The sequence below is a fragment of the Narcine bancroftii genome, unplaced genomic scaffold (genome assembly GCF_036971445.1).
Source record: "Narcine bancroftii isolate sNarBan1 unplaced genomic scaffold, sNarBan1.hap1 Scaffold_111, whole genome shotgun sequence".
Taxonomy (NCBI): Eukaryota; Metazoa; Chordata; class Chondrichthyes; order Torpediniformes; family Narcinidae; genus Narcine; species Narcine bancroftii.
The window spans coordinates 1,088,704-1,107,466 of NW_027211844.1; the positions used below are offsets into that span (position 1 = coordinate 1,088,704).

General features: G+C 39.8%; 1 long non-coding RNA gene across 2 annotated transcripts in view; it reads left to right on the plus strand.

The window, feature by feature from the left end:
* Positions 1-927: 927 nt before the first annotated feature.
* Positions 928-18,763, plus strand: part of LOC138750274 (uncharacterized) — a 143,201-nt gene continuing 125,365 nt past the window's right edge. For both annotated transcript variants that reach the window (XR_011349222.1, XR_011349221.1), the window contains exon 1: positions 928-969. This is a non-coding gene — a long non-coding RNA (uncharacterized lncRNA). The remainder of the gene's footprint in view (positions 970-18,763) is intronic.

Here is an 18,763-nt window from a genome sequence, read left to right on the forward strand (position 1 = left end):
CCAGGCTCCTTCTCAGTGGTAAAGGGGTCTCTGTGCCATCTTGGACTGTCCAAGTGTTGCAGTCATTTAGCCTTTTTTGCTTGCCTGGTCACCTGGTGCACTACAATCTCAGCGTTGATAAGGGGGAAATTCTTTCAATGCTTTATTCACTTTTATTACAGAATTCTTCCTTGATTATCTGTGTAACATTGAAAATTATGGGTTTTCATGAACAGGGATCATGATTTTACTCATAATTTGGTGAGCAAATGGATGGGACATTTTTGCTAATGTCCCATGGGAAGCAAAATAAAAATGAAGTGACAAAATTAGGAAGGTTTGTTGACCCTTCCTTTTAAGCAGGATGTCAGGATAACCTTCATGTTACTTGCTGAATTAAAATGTGATTTGACAGTTCTTAATGGCAGCTGCCATATTGGCATTGCAAGGAGAGATGGGAAATGGATCAGGTCCTTGGTGGTCCCAGTAATGCAACGTAGAAAGATGTCGCAGGGCTGAATGTGGTTTAGGGAGGGAGAGGGTATTAATTTTTAGGAAACGTATGTGGCCAGACACCTATCAATATTTTTTTGTCAAATAGAAACTCCTGCTGGTAGAAGCCATTTCCTACTTTGAACAGGCCCAATGTCATTATCCAAACAGATATTGTTAAGAGCCCAAAAGATCCCAAAACCCAGCAGCAAGAGACATTCACCAAGACAAGTGGTTTTTAAAACAGAAGTTATTTTTAATCAAATTTAATCATGAAAATAGAATTAAACTTTCACTTAACTCTATACTTAACAAACCCAAATTAACCCCCTTTCAATTCTAAGTGCACATGTTTGTAATGTGTTTAAATTTAAGAAAAGTTATTTGGTTCACAGATGAATCTTACTATTCCTTCTTCCAAGTTCTCTGGATGCAGGCAATTCTGCTGTGCACAGAATGGAATGTGTATAAATTTCACCAGGATTTGGTGCTCGAAAGGTAAATGTTTACCGCTCAGGATAGTTCTTGTAGGGTTTTTAGAGAGAGATTTGTTGTTCCAGGATTTCCACATCTGAGGTACCACCATTAGTCACCTCAATGTCTCACTGATGAACCTTGCCCCGTTAGGGTTTTCCAGATGGTAATTATTTCTGCAAGCTACTACAGAGTTCCATTCCTCTTATTCCAAACAACAGGAGTTCTTTCTTCTGCTCAAGCTGTTGTTAGATAAACAAAACCCAGGTGTGACTTTCCTCTAAGCACCCTGCAGAAAAGTACTTGTAGCCATCCTGGCTCCATTTCCAAACAATGGTCATTCATTTTATGACATCTCTTTGATTAACATCAACTTGTGAATGTGAATAACATTCTCCAGAGATCTTCAATATTTCTTCAGTCTTTCAAATAAGATGTTTTATAATGTATGTGTGTGTATGTATGTACCCTACTCTAAATCTTACCAAAATCCCAAATATTACCAAATTCTCCAAATATATTTATCCATTACAATATCACGTAAGGAGCATTTAAGAGACTCTTAGACTGGCATACATGGGTGAAAGAAAAACAGGGTTGTAGCGGATGCACAGCGCGGTATTACAAACCACGATCATCAGTTCACAGACTTACCTGACACGTCGCGGGCTAACAGTGCTGGGTACCAAAGTACAGTGATTGGATCAGATGAAGCCCCTGCCTAAAGGCATGGGGCACTCATGGCTCGTAGCTTTAACCAGCTGGTCCTGTGGACCAGAAGGTGTTCACTAATATTCTCATTGACAGGCAGGGAATAAAAGGTCTGTGTATGTCTGCAATAAACCAGTCTTGAGATGACTACCTTTGTATGTGTTTGCCTTTATTGAGTAGCATCTACTGCAGTAGCTGCTACAGGGTATTTTTTTTTTGTTAGAAATATCTAGAACAGCACAACATCGTGGGCCAAAGGGCTTGTACCGTGCTGTAATATTCTGTTATTTCTGTTATTGCTTGATTTTGAATATCTGTTGTAAGCTCTGTGAGACTTCAATAATGTAGCAAATGTGCTCAGCAACATTGCAGTCGGGAGTTTGAATCTCCTGGTTGACTTGAGCTTTTCTCTTTTTTACACAATGCTTTATAGTTCTGGTCAGTAAGAAAAGAAATATTGTGCATGTTGAATATGTCATTATGTCTGAAAGTAACACTGGAAAAGAGTCAGTAACACCAAGGTAAATAGCACCCTGAAGTGGCTGGTGCAGTTTCCTGATGGGCAGAAGTTATCCCTCAGTGGCGACAGTGATGTGAAAATGTGGGTAAATTATTTTGTATATGATTTATACATGGAAAAATTAGTTGTTGTTTCTTCCAATTTCAGGTCGGTGTGGTTGCAAAGTGGGTAAGGATAGAAAATACTTGGGAATCAACAACTGGGGCTTGCATTTGATGGTGTGGAAGTTAAAATGGAAACTCACAATAGGCTCATCTGATTAAGCAAGCCACTGGCTCTCATACTTCCACCAGAAGTGAATCTAGAATTGAATTTTGAGTCATTTATGGTAGGTAACTTCAAAGTCTGTTGATTGTAAGTCTAAATTAAGAGCCCTTTTGCCCCTGGCTGTGCTGAAAGATTGTTTTGTTCATTAACTAAATCTTTCTGAGAGGGAGAATAGAGTGAAGCTGCTTTCCTACTCGTTGGTGATGAATCTTGCAGTAAGATCTTTCAAATAATTACATATTCCTAATTCCTCCCAGTCCTCGGGCATTTTCCCCTGCAATCTACATCAGTTACCACCATCCAGGAATTCTCATGCAGGGTAAAGTTTCAAATTCACTTCCTCCAACCATGTCCGTGCCCTTTGTGGCAGGAAACCCAATCAAGAGTAAATGACAGATTGACTGAGGACCTCCACTTGGATCACAATGGCCATCTTGGCTCATGGTCACAAGCTGTTTTAAGTTCCATTCCATTCCCACACTGATCTTTGTATTTCACCTCACCCAGACAATGGAGGAGGCAGAAGACAGAGGAACCATCTCTTATTGAATTTGTGAATTGATGGTATGAATATGGAATTTTCCAAGTTCATGTAACCTACGCACACCCCCCCCAAGTTTTTCTCTCTGTCCTGTTGATCCACCCAGTTCCCCTCATATTTTCCCTTCCAAACCAGATGACTTATAAATGTGGGCAGAGAAATGGCAGATGGAGTTTAATCTGGACAAGTGTCTTGCACTTGGAGAGGACTTGTAGTAGTATTGCAATGAGGGATCTTGGGGTGCAAGCGCGAGCTCCTTGAAAGTGGCAACAAAAGTGTAGGGTGTTAAAGAAAGTATTCTTCATTGAGCAGGGCATTAAGTATAAATGTGGTTATACCACATTTTGAGTGTTTTCTGCAATTCTAGTTGCTGCATGACAAAAAGAGTTCATCAGGGGGTTGCTTGGGGTAGAGCATTGGCTCTGAGGAGAGGGTGGACAAATTTGGATAGTTTTCTCTGGAACATTGGAAGCTGAGTGATGACCTGGTTGAAATTTATCCAATTATTGTGGTCCTGGAGAAGGTAGATTTCTTCTTCCCCCGCCGCCGTGGGAGATGTAAAAATACTACGATGCCTATATTGAACATGAGAGGGGAAAAGGAGAGAAGTGAGGCAGGTTTTTGCACAGTGTGGTGGGGGTCTGGTTCACGCTGCCAGGATAGTGGTGAAATCACCACGATTTAAGAGGCATTTGGTTGGGCACATGAACAAGATGGAATGGGTGATGTGTATGGACCATGTGCTGATAGATGGGATTAATTTAAATGAGCATCATGGTCACCACAGACATTGTTCACCAAATGGCCTATTCCTGGGCTGCTCTGCTGGGTGATGATTCATCTCTTTTCAAGGATTGTTGCCGATGGGCAGTAAAATTTTCACAGAGGTCTATCTCCAATGAATGTATTTAGAACATTTCCATGAGTTAATTCCCTGTAGAAACAGCAGTTTATCATTCAAGCTGTGTAGCCACAGCAATAATGCAAAGTTTGAAGGCCATCATTACTGAATCCATTTTAATCAGCCTTCACCTTGTACAATGTTCAGTTGAGAGAAGAAAATCAAAATGCAACTTTTAACCTCTAGGAAAGATGAATAATCCTCTGTACCACAGAATTATTGCTGAAAAAATATATGGAAAATTTTGTGAATTCAGCTTCCAAAGAGGTGATGAAGAGGAGCCACAACGAGATTTTAAAAAATTAAACCCAGAACATTTATTAGAAGCCGTTCATCACAATAAACATGTTCAGGTTCAGTTATGATCGATTCTGGAATGGCATGTGGCAGTAATAAAAAGAATGCAGGATAGATATATCCCAAGGAAAAAGATATTAAAGATTTGGATTGTGGTTTAAATGGTTTTGTGGCCAAATTTGCGGAGGTCACCAAGATAGGGGACAGAGTAGGAAGTGTAGAAAGCATAAAGTTGCAGAAGGATATAAACAGATTAGGAAACTGGGCAAAATGATGGCAGATGAGGTTTAAAACTGAGAAATGTACAGTTGTACATTTTGGCAGTGGAAATAAACAGGAAGCATACTATTTGGATGGGATGAAAATTCAGACCTTGGATGTGCAAAGGGACCTGGGTGTCCTTGTTCAAGGAAACCTAAAAGTTAATGACCAGGTGAAATTGGTAATGAAGAAAGCAAATGCTATGTTGGCATTCATATCAAGAGAAATAGTGTACAAGAGTAAAGAGTTGTTAATGAAGCTCTATGGGGCACTGGTGAGACCTCATTTCGAGCACTGGGTGCAGTTTTTGGCCCCCTATCTGAGAAAGGATGTGATGTTGTTGGAGAGGGTGCAGAGGAGAATGACGAGGATACCCAGAATGCAAAATATAATGTACGAGGAGTGTTTGACAGCTCTTGGGTTGTATTCATTGGGGTATCGGAAATTAAAGAAGAAAGCTCATGGAGACATTTTGTATTTTGAAAGGTTTAGATAGGGTGGATGCGGGTAAGATGGTTCCCTTGGTGGGTGAATCGAGGACAAAAAAATTAGAGGTTATCCATCCAAAACAGAGATTGGGAAGAACTTCTTTCACCAGAGAGTCATGGAGCTGTGGAACTTACTGCCTCATACAGCAGTGGAAGGCAGATCACTGGGAGTATTTAAAACAGAAATAGACAAGTATCTCATTAGTGAAGGCATGAAGGGATATGGGGAAAAGGCTGGAAATTGGAAGGAGTGTAGAGTAGCTCAGTGTGTATTTACGGAGCAGACTCAATGGGCCTGGTGGCCTGGTTCTGTTCTTTTGTCTTGGGATCTTGTTCTCATTTGAGAGAGATTATCGAAGGCAACTGAGAAAAATGGAAACAATTCGAGGCAATTGTTGGAGTAGGTTATTTGTTTGCCATCTCTATGTAAAACTCCAAAATTATCTGTCACTTTGGATCGGTGCTGGTCCCTCCAATCCCTGAGGAACATAGTCTTTCTAATATGTCATGTGTTCCTTCAGCTACAAATGATTCTCTTTTTCAAACATGGCCACAGGTTACTCGTGCTTCATTTCTGTCTTGCAATCTTTTTGGGTGGTTTTTCAGTTGTAAATGTGGCAAATTCCATTTTGGGAGTGGATTTCTTGTCACATTTTTCCGTGATGTATTTGAAAAAACGTTGTTGTGTGGACTGCAGCTCTTGAATGCAAGTGAGCTGCATTTGTTGTCCTTCCAATGCCATCTGCTGCCTGACAAGCCTTCAACCTGATTCCTGCCCTTTCCAAGCCTTGCTCGTGCTTTCCTCGCCTCGTGACCTCATCATAACGGTGTACAGACATGCAATAAGCCACCATATAAAGGCAGGGTCTGAGACGCAGACTCGTAATACCCCTGGATTATCTTAAAATCGCAAGATTGGATTGGCAAGAGTTGGGCGTAGTCCACAGATCTGACAGCTGCTGGGCTTCACGGTTGCATATGGTTCTGAAAAAAAACAAGGGATTGGCGGCCTTGCAGAGATGATAGTCCCCTGAACAATTCCACCGTGCCTGACTGATACAATATTCCAAATTTACAAGCCTTCTCAGCAAACCTACATGGCAAATATGCATTTGCTAAAATAGATCTAGAACGTGCTTACTATTAGATTCCATTTGAGTCTCTGGATGTCACGAAGACAGCTGTGCTGCTCCCGTTCGGCATGTTTGAGTTTCTGAGAATACCATTCGGTCTATGGAATGCAGCTCAGACATTCCAGTGGTTCATGGACCACAAACTCACTGGCCTTGGGTTTTTTTGGTGCTTGTGTTGATCGAGGAGATTCTGGTTGTAAGTGTGGATGAAGAGGAGCACAAGAGCCACCTTATCTCATTGTTTCCGAGGCTTGAGGAATGTGGCATCGTGATCAATCCCAGGAAAGTGTTTCGGGAGCTGCTGATCTTGTATTTTTGGGACGTAGAGTTATGCAACATGGTATTTTGCCAGATGAATGGGAAGTTCGTGAATTTTGAGAATTTCCTCCCCCCTTTAAGGTTGGCCAGTTGTGATGGTTTTTAGGTATGAGGAATTTTTATTGCTGTTCCCTGGTGAATGCCACAGCATCTCTATTACCTCTTACTGAATGACTCAAAGGATCTGATGTCTGTTTCAAAAAGACCTTAATTTTGAAAGACGATGCCGTGTGTGCTTTCCATGATGTGAACACTGTTCTTACAAATGCCACTAAAGTTGTACATCAAATGCCCAAGGCCTTGCTCTCTTACCACAGATGCATCGGTCAGTGCTGTGGGACCAGTGTTCGAACAACGAGTCTGTGGGCAATTGGAAACTTTGGCATTTTTTGTTCCAGCCAAGTGGTCACCAGCTCAGGACATTTGGCAATAACTCTTATCTATCTATCTCGCAGTGAAACATTTCAGTTTAAAAAAATATATTTATAGCTTTATATACAGTTCAATATAATAATAGAATCATATCCAAATGATACTTACAATGATCAAAATAGAATAAAAAAATAAATGTTGTACTGTACATAAAAGTGAGAAGAGAAAAAAGTATAAAAGATAACAAATGCAGATCTAGGTGCAAAGCTCCTGTGATATCTATTCCCTCCCAAAAGGAAAGGCAGGATATTAATAAAATAGTAGAATTAAACCAACATGATAAGGTTCAACCATTAAGATTAAAGAAAAGTGGTGGTGGGGTGGAGAAGTGAATACATTAGATATCCCAACCCATATCTAAATCTGGTTTCCATATTTTGAAGTATGTATCATACCCAGTTCTAATATTATAAGTCACATTTGCGAAGGGAATACAATTTTGCATTTCCCCACAATCAATTTTAAGCTGGGATTCAGATCTAAAACATGAATTTGAAAAATTAGGAATAAATTAATTGATGTGGCATTAAATATAATTGATGAATAAGTTATAATTAACTAATCCATCAAAAACATTAATTACTGTGCCAATAAATGTCAGACCAGCAAAAAGGGTCAATTTCAGTTCCCATATCCAATTCCCATCTTTCTTTTAATTTATTCAAGTCTGGGTTTGGAGATAACTGTTGAAGTAGAAGATATAATTTGGAAATGTTTCTTTGTAATTCCCTCATGAATCCCAATTTCCAATCCAATATTTCAGCTTTTTATTGGAAGGTCATCCTTTGACCATTTGTACAGACCACCAGCCTCTTATGCATACTGTATCTCTACTTGCCAAGGGAGATTTGGCACTTGCACTTCATCCTTCAATTTTCATCGGACACACATGACATCTGAGAGAAAGCGAATGCTGTGATTGGTGCCCAATCCAGGTGCGACATTACATACAACTACTTACATCAATTTCAATGCCATGGCTCATGCACGGTGCACTGATCTCGATTTCATCCGGTGTAACCAAATCTGGTCTCCATCTTCAAGATGTCACCCTGGATGAATCGGCAGAAAAGTTGGTCTGATTTTTTTTTTCCCCAACAGGAAGGACTAGGCTGTTTGTGTGGGCGGCTATGAGGCAGGAGATTTTCTCTTCACAATCTATCTCTTCCTGGTGGAAGAGCATCAATCAAACTGGTGAAGGAACATCTTACCTGGCTTCATGTTAAACAGAATGTTGGATTATGGGCAAGGACTTGCTTGCTGGGTCAACGCCCTAAAGTCTCCAGGCACATGAAATTCAAGCTGGGGCATTTTGTTGTTTTGGATTCCTATTTCCAGCACGTGCACCTTGTGGCTTGGAAGGTCCACTTCCGCCATCTCGGCAATGTACTTCTCTGCTCACGGGTGAGGACAGGACTACCAGGTGGAAGGATGAAATTCCTATCATCGGCATCTCTGCAGAGGCAATTGCTAGGGCTTTTGTGGATCATTGGATTCCACCTTTTGGTGTTCTGGGCACTATTACAACAGATCGAGGGTCTCAGTTCGAGTCAGCATTGGTCCGAGCTCTCATTGATCCTCTGGGCACTACCTGAATTATGGCTAAGCATTTCAGGGCCAACAGCGTCTTTGAGCATTTTCATTGACAATCGAAAGCACCATTGACAGCAGGTGGCAAATCATCGACATGGAGCGAACGTTTGCCCATGGTTCTCCTTTGCGTGACTACAGCTCTTAGGGCAGATCATGGATGTTTAGTGGCTCTATGCTGACCTTGCCAGGTGAGTTTGTGAATCTGAGTCCAGACACAGTGCTCCATGAACAGGTCAGTTATCTTGACCGTCTTCGAGAAAATGATAAAACTCTGACGTTCTCCTATGTGGCAGCATCATCTCCAGTGGATGTGCAAAATGATTGACAACAGTGTTCTCGTGTGTTTCTTTGACATGATGTTGTTCGTAAACCACTTTAGCCCATTAACAATGGTTCTTTCCAGGTCTTATGGCACCATCCATAGTGTTTTGTTATTGACAGGAATGGAAAAGGTAACACTGTTTCCATCAACAGGTTGAAGCCAGTGTATTTCGAATGTCCACATTCTGCATCAGGGCCCGAGCGAAAGGACCAGTCATACCCCTGCATCGCCTGTCTTGCAGTATCATACGAGATCAGGCTGAACTGTCAACCTTCCAGACCGCTACACTGGGGACAGTTCCATTCAGTCGCCTCCTTGCATGGCTCGGAGGCTGGAGGTGGGGGTGGGGGTAGGGGGCTGTCACGGTGATGCATCTGCCTGCTTTGGGAACGGTGCCAGTTGCCGCTGATGATGTAATTGAAGCATCACGCTGGAGGATTAGCCCATGTGCGCAGGTGTGTTAAACATCAGTATATGGGTGATGGATCTCGGATGCAGGAGGAGTAGAGAGAGAGTGTCAGGATCACCATGTGGCACTGATCCAATGAGAGGTTTGGCTGGGTGGTGTTTGGGGAGTTGAAGAATGCAATGTTGTGTCTGAGGAGGATTGCCATCTGGAAGAAACGAGTGAGTGTATTCTTTAATTGTTTGTAAATGGTGGTGTATCAGTGCCGTTACAAATCTAACCCTTCCCTACCTCACACTCATTACCCTCTATTATTTTTCCATCCATGTATCTTAGAGTGTTTTGAATGTCCTTATTGTACCAGCCCCGATCTCCACCCCAGCAATGCATCCCAGACCCTCACTGCTCTGTAATTTTTTTTAAGCTTGTTTAGACGATCAAATCAAAAGATGAATGAAGTTCTACTGCAACATCTTGTGATCTCATCATCATTTCTTTGCAGATTATGGGCAAATTGAGAGAAAAAATGTTTGTCTTAAATAGACACTATGCAGGAGAGGGAGAAGGGTGGATCCCTTATTATATCTGCTGTGCAAATACTGCGAGCTGCATTGTTACACCTCTTAACAACACATGTAACACCTCATCATCAGATGTTGAAGAATACTGGGGAATATTAATGATCTAAAATGCCCAAAGTGGAGAAGCAGGTCGAGATGAATGCGTTGTATTCCCAAATCGGAATGCACTTTGGAAGGCATCATTGGGTTTTAGTGACTTGCTCGTGAACCGGAATTTCTCTCACATGGATTCGTGCTCCTGAGACCATTCTCTTGCTTCCATTTCAATAAAGTGGCTACTTTCCCTTCCTGGCTCCCATGCAAGCTCGCTGTGGCTTCTTTTGTATTGACTGTTATTATGTTGTTGCAAAGTACAGTCCATCCATATTTTCTAAAAATCTGGACTAATCCGTACCAATTCACAAAATATTGATGCTCTCCATTTATTGACTTTCTTGATTTGAGTTTCTTCCCATCCAACGTGGTTCGACAGTGGATGGCACAATCGCAACTCTGTTGTGCTGCCATTGATAGGGATGGGGTTCAAATCCTGCTCTCTCTGTGAGGAGTTTCTATGTTCTCCCTGTGTGTGCTTAGGTTTTCCCCGGGGTGGGGGAGGGGGGTCCAGATTTTTCCCAATGTTCATAATGTATGGGGGTGGTTGAAGGTGAATTGGGAGGCACAGGTTTGTGGGCCTAAAGGGTCTGTTACTGTGCTGTAACTAATCTTAAAGTATCGCATTGACTCTGATATGTCACTAATGTAAATCTTGGTAGTAATGGTGTGTATGATTCTGCTTTGTCTTGATCTCTGCGGCTATTGGCCTCGTCTCTCAGGTGGAACCCTATAACTTGGGTGTTTTGGAATTACCTCGTTGTGAGGAGTATATCTGAATGAATAGCTTCACTAATTACTCACCATGTTCATGTTTAAAGTCCATCTATCCTTGTCTGCCAAGTCTGGACTGGAAAATTGTAAATGTTACTCCACTCTTTAAGAAGGAAGAGAGGCAAAAGACTGTAAATTTTAGACCACGTCTTCACATAAAAAATTATTATGAAAATTATGTTATCTTTTCCAAACAAATACAAGCTTTCATTTTGCCAACAATTCATATTTAAATCCACATCATTTTTCCACGTAATAACAATACATTCCCCAACCAATGCTAATGCGAACTGAATAAACTCAATTAGAGATTTATCCATTCTTAAACCCATTGTTAAAGTTGGAATATACCCCATTTAAAAAAAGCAGTAGATCTAACATTAAAGTAGTCTCTAATAAATCCACCTTAAACTGTTTCATTTTTATCCAAAAAGATTTACTTTATCACACAACCAGACAGAATTGGAAAAAAAAAGTACCAATTTGAGTCCCACAATGAATACATAAATCTGAATGACTAAATCCATATCTTTTTAACTTTTCTGGTGTTTAATTCAACTGATGTAGAAAATTGTAGTTCACCAAATTTAGTCACACTATCTTCACACATAGTAGTCCATCCTTCTTGGGACAATTCTAAGGATAAATCTTTCTCCCCTTTAAGCTTTGATTTATATCAATCCAGTTTAGCCATTTTCTCTTGCAACAAAGAATACATTTCTGAAATAAATCCCTTTTAAATTTAGTTAACTTAGGCATGTTCGATTCCCGCCCAAAACTATTCACTACTGGAGCATGTACTTGAAAATATGCAAGCAAAGAATTTAACAGTACCTCAATTTTTTCCTGAAGCCTAACATAAGAAAAAAATATCCCATCTTAAAAACAATCTGCTAACACTTGAATTCAATTCATCTGGCAAATATTTAAATACTGAGATTATTCATCGAGAAGGAGATGTATTTATCCTGATATCATGCAATTTGTAATGAAACCTTATCTCCAGTTCCTATTGACAGATTTATTTTATACCAAGTATCACATAAATGTCATAATACTGGCACATTATAATAAAGCAAAAGACGAGGAGTCCATCTAAATATACATTGATGTATAATAGAATGAGAAATCTGTGCTAATAACATTTTAGCCCAGTGTGGAGGTTAATTAACATTGAACATCCTATTAATAAATTTTAACTGATAATAAACTAATAATTTAATGAATAATTCTGAAAATGAGGCCATTGTCGTCCCTAATGCATATAGCCATGTCGTCCCTAATGCATATTTCCATGTTAATGTTTTCAACAATACTCTAGCCAATGAACCTTTCTATAAAAATATTCTGATTGCTGCATAACTCTTTAAAAAATATGTTTGGACACGAACATGGAATTGATTGAAAAAGATATTGAATTCAAGGAAAAATATTCATTTTTAATACAATTCACATGTGCCATTCATGTCAAAGGAAGATCTTTCCATTTAATTCAATCAGCTTTAATTTTATCAATAGAGAAACATAGTTAAACTTACACAAATGTTGATAATCTGCATCAAACATTACCCCTAAATATTTAATTTTCTTCGTCCATCTAAGCTGTGTAATCTGTTTACAAGCAGGATAATCTTCCTCTGTCATTGGTAATATGTTCCTCTTATCCCAATTAACCTTACAACCAGACATTTCTCCATATTGTACCAAACAGGTTTGCAGATGTCATAACGATTACTGAGGATTTGTTAAATATATTGGTACAAAGGAACCTTATATTCTCTTCATTTGTTTTAATCCCACTAATTTTATCATTTTGTCTTATAGCTTGGGCTAGCGGTTCTATCACCAATGGTGACAAAGGACAACCTTGCCTAGTGGAGCGTGTTAAATTAAAGGTATCTGAAATTTGTCCATTCGTCACCATCCTTTCCAAAGGATTTTTATACAAGGCTTTAACTCAACCAGTTAAAAAAGGTCCAAACTTAAATCTTCAAGTACTTTAAATAAAAAGTACCTTTCAACTCGATCAAAGGCTTTTTCTGCATCTAATGCCACTATCATCGATTGATTCAAACAATGTCTTGACACATGAATCAACATCAACAGTCTAACAATATTTTCAGAAGAAAATCTATTCTTAATGAAACCTGCTTGATCAACATGTATTAAACATGGTAAATACTTCACAAGTCTATTAGCTACTAACTTATAATCTACATTTAATAAAGATATTGGTTGATATGAGGTAACATTCAATGGGGCTCTTCCTTTTTTGCAATAACTAATTCTAGCTCTAGAAAAGGATTCTGGAAATGCTTTTGCTCTTCTGTAGCTTGTTTAAGAACATCCATCAAAACAGGAGACAAGACTTCATAAAATTCTTTATAAAACCCTCCTGAAAACCCATCTTCTCCAGGTGATATTCAATATCGCTTCTTCAATTTCTAAATCACTTAAAGGAACTTCCAATTCTGTCCTATCTTTATCGTCCAAAACCGATAACTCCAAACTACCTAAAAAAGACTCAACACGTTCCTCATCCTGACTTACATCAAAAGGATATAAATTCTGGTAAAATGAGTGAAATTCATCATTCATTTCCTGAGGTTTAAAAGTAACTCCTGAATTATTTCTTATCGCATTTATTGTCCTTGATGCCTGTTCAGTCTTTAATTGCCGAGCGAAAACCTTATACACTCTTTCTCCTTACTGATAGTAACACAATTTGGATCATTGTATTAATTTTTCATATTAATATGTTTGCATTATATTATAACAGTTTCAACTGAATCAAAAAAGTCTTTTTATCCACAATCGAATTTCGTTGGAATTCCTTTTCTAACATTGTTATTTCCTTCTCCAAATTTTGCCTCTCTGCCAAATGCTGCGTCTTAATTCTTATAGAATAATTGATTATCAGACATCTTAAATAAGTTTTTGAAGCATCCCACAAAACAAATTTACTTTGTACTGAATATGTATTAATTGGCAAATAAGACTGAATATGGTCTTTGATATAACTTAGAAATTTTGGTTGCTTCAATAACATCCCATTAAATCTTCAGCGATAAGGGGTGTCTACATTATGCAAACCAGAACATGTGCTGGTGCACAATCCTTTATCCAGAACCCTTGGCGGGGGGGGGAGGGTGGTCACTGTGTTCTGAATTTCAGATTTTTGTGGATTTCGGAAAGCCAGATTTAAGCCCACCCGAATCATGCTGCTGTATCCACCCTCACTCCCTTCCAGTCACGCTGCCATTTTCCCCCCAACCCTCTCCCGCCTTCCTCGCGCTGCCGTCTCTCTCCCCACTTTGGAACTTTCTGGATTTTAGATGTCCGGATAAAGGATTGTGTACTTCTACTTAACAATGAGGAATGATCAGACAATTCCTACTCTTATACACTGCATGTATAAATCTACCCTGTAATTGTACTAACATTAAGCAAAGTCAATTCTCAAAAAAGAATCATGTCTGGGTGAATAAAAAGAAAAGTCTTTTTCTGTCAGTATTAACTTCCTCTAGATTTCCAACAAATTCAAATCTTTCATTGAGTCTAACATCCATTTTGCCATTTTGGTTCTTTGTAAAGTTTTTGGAAATTTATCCAACACACAATTAAAATCCCCACCAACCAAAATATTTTCATTAGCTTGACCCAGATTCCAAAAAGTTTCAGAAATAGCGTCTTCATCATTTTCATTGGGTGGATAAACGTTCATCAAAGTCCACGCTTCAGCAACAAATTTACAATTCACCAACAGCTCTCGACCCAATGTGGCAGAGAATGATTCCAACTGAAACGGTATCTTCTTTTGAACCAAAGTAGCAACACCTCGAGCTTTCGAATTAAATGGAGATGAAAAACATGTCCGACCCAATCTCTTTTCAATTTCGTATGTTCTTTCTCAGACAAATGAGTTTCTTGCAAAAAAGCAACATCAACTGTCATTTTCTTTATATATGCCAATATTCCATTCCTTTTCATTGAATTATTAAGTCCTTTAACATTAAAGGTCACAAAATTTAAATGAGCCATAACTTAATTTCCTCCTGAGATTGACACTTCACACAGCAATTACAATAAGATATAAATTTTTTAAAAAACCTAAACCCCCCTTTCAAACAATAAGAAACCTCTGTAAAAAATGTAAAAACCTAAGAGCCTAGGACCCCCCTCTGTGGACCAGGTGCAGTCAATACCGCAAGTGGCAGATGGCTTTAGAAGTAGTAGAGTCAACCACCACCCCCCAACCGAACATTAAGACCCATCAGTCATCCCAGTGATAACACCCACATTGAGCTTGAGCTTCATCTTCAATATCACTCACCAATTCTGATTCCAACTTCTTTTTCCCGTTCCCTTCCCAATCTCATCCTCGGACATTTTCCCCATCGATTCCTTCAAATCTTGGAAGGAATTTGCAAAAGATAATGCACCGTAAGGACTCTCAAAACATTGAGACTGATCTCGCCCATAAATCACCTTAAATATCGTCGGATACCGAAAAGTAAACTTATACCCTTTCTTCCACAGAACTGCTTTGACCAGATTAAACTCTTTCCATCACTTAATAATCTCCTGACTTAAATTAGCATAAAATAAAACCCTATTGCCTTGATACATCGTAGGGCTTTGATCAAGGCGAGCTTTCTGATCCGCAATCCGCAATATAATTTCTCTATCCTGATATCACAAACATCTTAAAAGAACCGCTCTTGACATTTGACACAGAAAAGGTTTTCTTCTTCATGCCCTATGAGCCCTATCTAAAAAGACTCGACTCCCAACAACTCTGGAATCCATTTACAAAAATAATTTTACAGGATCTGAACCATCAATATCTTCCGGCAGAACAACTATCTTAATATTATTAGACAACTTTGATTTTCTCATGAATCAATGTTTTTTAACAAATCTCTCTTCTGTAAACAAATCCTCAATATAATCCATTCTCTCTGCATAATGTTCCACAAGGTCCTTACAGTCAATAAAAATGTCTTCTATCTTCTGCAATTGATCTTGTCCAGTATCCATTGCAGTTAAACTCTTATTAATATCAACTTGAATAAATGTAATTTCTTCACACATACCAGCCATTATTTCCTTTATACCAGCAAATTGATCATTTAAAGTTTCAAAATTTTAGGTCATAAAAGACATAATCTTTTCATTTGGTTGGATCAGTTCTGTAGACATGAAGTTGACTTCCATCCCTGTTGCAGGGGCCTTGAAGACTGGGGAAGGTGTCTGTGGTGAATCAACAGCTTTCATTGGAGAAGGAGATGTTCTTAAAGTCTTAGGCCACCCTTCAATGAGTCCAACTGCAGCAAGTAGTCATTCTTGTTCTTCTTCGCCTCGAACTTCTGAGTTGTTCTCCTTCACCTCATACCTGGCAGCCCTACTGTGGATCTGATCCAGAATTTCCTGCATGTGAGAACATCCATCCATACTGAGAAGCTCAGTAGCACGCAGGGGAGTATCTCCAGATGGGCCGCTGCATACTGTCAGTCACCTTCCTGCTAACTTGTGCTCGCATTTGGGCACCCACCCCCCACTCTCCTTAGTCAAGCCAGGCTCGGGTCAGATACCACGCTCGCACTCCTCCTGGCCTGCCGCCAGGCCAAAGATCTTGGCGACATCTTGCGTCTCTGGAGGCGCAGAGGATGCGGACGTTTCTTCCAGCTTCTCCCGAGTTCTAAGTTGAGGATTCGGATCTATATATAACTGTTGCTGAGGTTCCTTCTGGAAGGTCAGCCTTGCTTCTTCTGCACTTTTCACAGGTTGAAAACCTAGGTTTTTTCAAAGTTGCTTGTAATGAAATGTTGTATGTACTGACCAGTACAGGCACGGGCTGCACCCCCTCCCCCACCCCCGCCGCACCTGATGTCATCCTCTCCTGGACTCCTCCCCTGTGACCCAGGGCATAAAGATCGAGCCACCTCTTCCTTCCCTTCACTTCCCTCACTTGGACGCGGGCCTGCAGTCTTGTGTGTAATAAAGCCTATCGTTCCCCTCAGTCTTTGTCTCTGTGATTATTGGGGCAACTGGTCGTGCCCAACACTATTTTTTTCCCTTCTTCATTTCCAGAATCCTACAGTAGAAAATTATTGTTCAAAACATTGATAAAGTCAAAAAAGTCACTACAGTTCGAGTATTGAACAGTTCAGTCAGGGTGAGGTGTCTTCTCACGTCTTTTATTGATGCCATCTTTCCACGACACCCCCCCCCCCCCACCTCCCCTCAGTTGACTCCTTGAACACCATCCAATCCATGGACTCGAGGCAGCCCTGCAGCTGTCTTCCCTCCTGTGACCACCTTCTGGTTGTCCTGATCTCATAAGTGTTATGAGCAATTTTAGGCCCCATTTCTAAGAGAGGATGTGATGGACCAGAGGTGGTTTACAAGAATGATCCTGGGGAAGAGCGGAATAATGCTTGAGGAACATTTGATGGTTCTGGGCCTGTACTCGCCTGAGCTTAGAAGGATGAGGCAGGACCTCATTGAAATCTGATGAATAGTGAAAGGGCTGGATAGAGAGGATTTTGCCAGTACTGGGAGAATTTAGGACCAGTGGGAACAACCTCAGAATAAAAGGATGTCTGCTTAACACGGAGATGGAGAAACCTTTTCATCAAGAACAATGATTTTCAAACTCCTCCTCTACACCCCCACCCCCACCCCCCGGATCATATTCCACTTAATCCCTTTGCCAGAAGTGCTCTGTTAATAAGGGATTACTTAAGGAGGAATGTAATTGAAAAGAAAAATTTCAAAAACCACTTTTTTAATCGTACCTCATTGACTTGTTCTTTGCGTGGTTTCATAACTCCCGAGGAAATGGGCCAATGACAATTTTTCTCAAGCAAAATTTTCCTTCACAATTGGGTCCACTGCAGTCTTTCTCAGACTTTCTTCCCATTCATATGCCACTTTAAGCAATCTCCTGCTCATTTTTCGACACTCCAAGGAATAAAGTCCCAACCTGTTCAACCTTTCCCTGTAGCTCAACTCCTGAAGACCTGGTAGCTTCTTAGTAAATCTTCTCTGCACTCTTTCAATCTTACTAATACCCTTCCTGTAGCTAGGTGACCAGAACTCCACACAATACTCCAAATTCAGCCTCACCATCATCTTATCCAACCTCACCATAACTTCCCAACTCCTATTTTCAATATGTTAATTAATGAAGACCAAGATGACAAAAGCTGTCTTTAGAACCCGGTCGTCCTGTGACACCACTTTCATGGAATGATGTAATTGTGTTTTATCTCTTGCTGCCGATTTGTATAACTTGGCTGTTCAATTTCATAATGTTGGCTTCTGGACTATTTTATTGTGTCCCTTGATCTAGAGAGTTCTGGCAGAGCAAAGCAAATTTGTTTTCTTTTGTCAGCTCAAATTTTGTCACATTGATCCAAAAACAAGTATTTTCACCATTCCTTCATTTCAGATTCCCTGCAGCTGTCGTATTGTACCTCACTGTGACAGCATCATGTTTGTCTTATTTATCCTTTCCCCCTCCATGCAGACAGATGTGTTGATCAAAGAGTGGACTCCACTCATCCAGCACCACTGCCATTTCTGCTGCTCGGGCTTTTCATCCCATGTATTCAGTTTGTTATTTCCCCTCTTCTTTTTCACAGCAAATAGAATCAGGTTTATTTGATCATCTTTCTGAATCCCAGTGAAAGGTTATTGACCTGATGGTTTTAACTCCGATTATTTTTCCAGTAGATGGTCTGCTGAGTATTTCCAGCATTGAGATTTTATTTTATTGCCTTGGTGTATTACTGAGTGCTTGAATGGGAGAAGAAATGTGGGTTGGGTTAAGTGGAGATGTTTCGATCATGGAGTGGATTTAGAAAAATAGACGTAAAAGGGGAGGGTGCATGGAAATAGTTAATTCATCATTTCAAATTGTTTTTTGAGCTATGATTGTTTTCTCCTCTTGCAATTTTGGTAGTTGAATTTTAGCGAGAAACTCATCTATTTTGTCTTCTTTCCCTTCAATCTCAGTTCGGTATAATTGGTCCTAGAATTCCTTAAAGTTTTCATTGATCTCTGTTGGGTTTTATGTAATTTGTTTGTCTTTTTTCCTTGATGCCAAAACCGTTCTTTTAGCTTGTTTTGTTTTAAGCTGCCCAGCTCGTATTTTGTGCGTTTTTTTTCTCCTC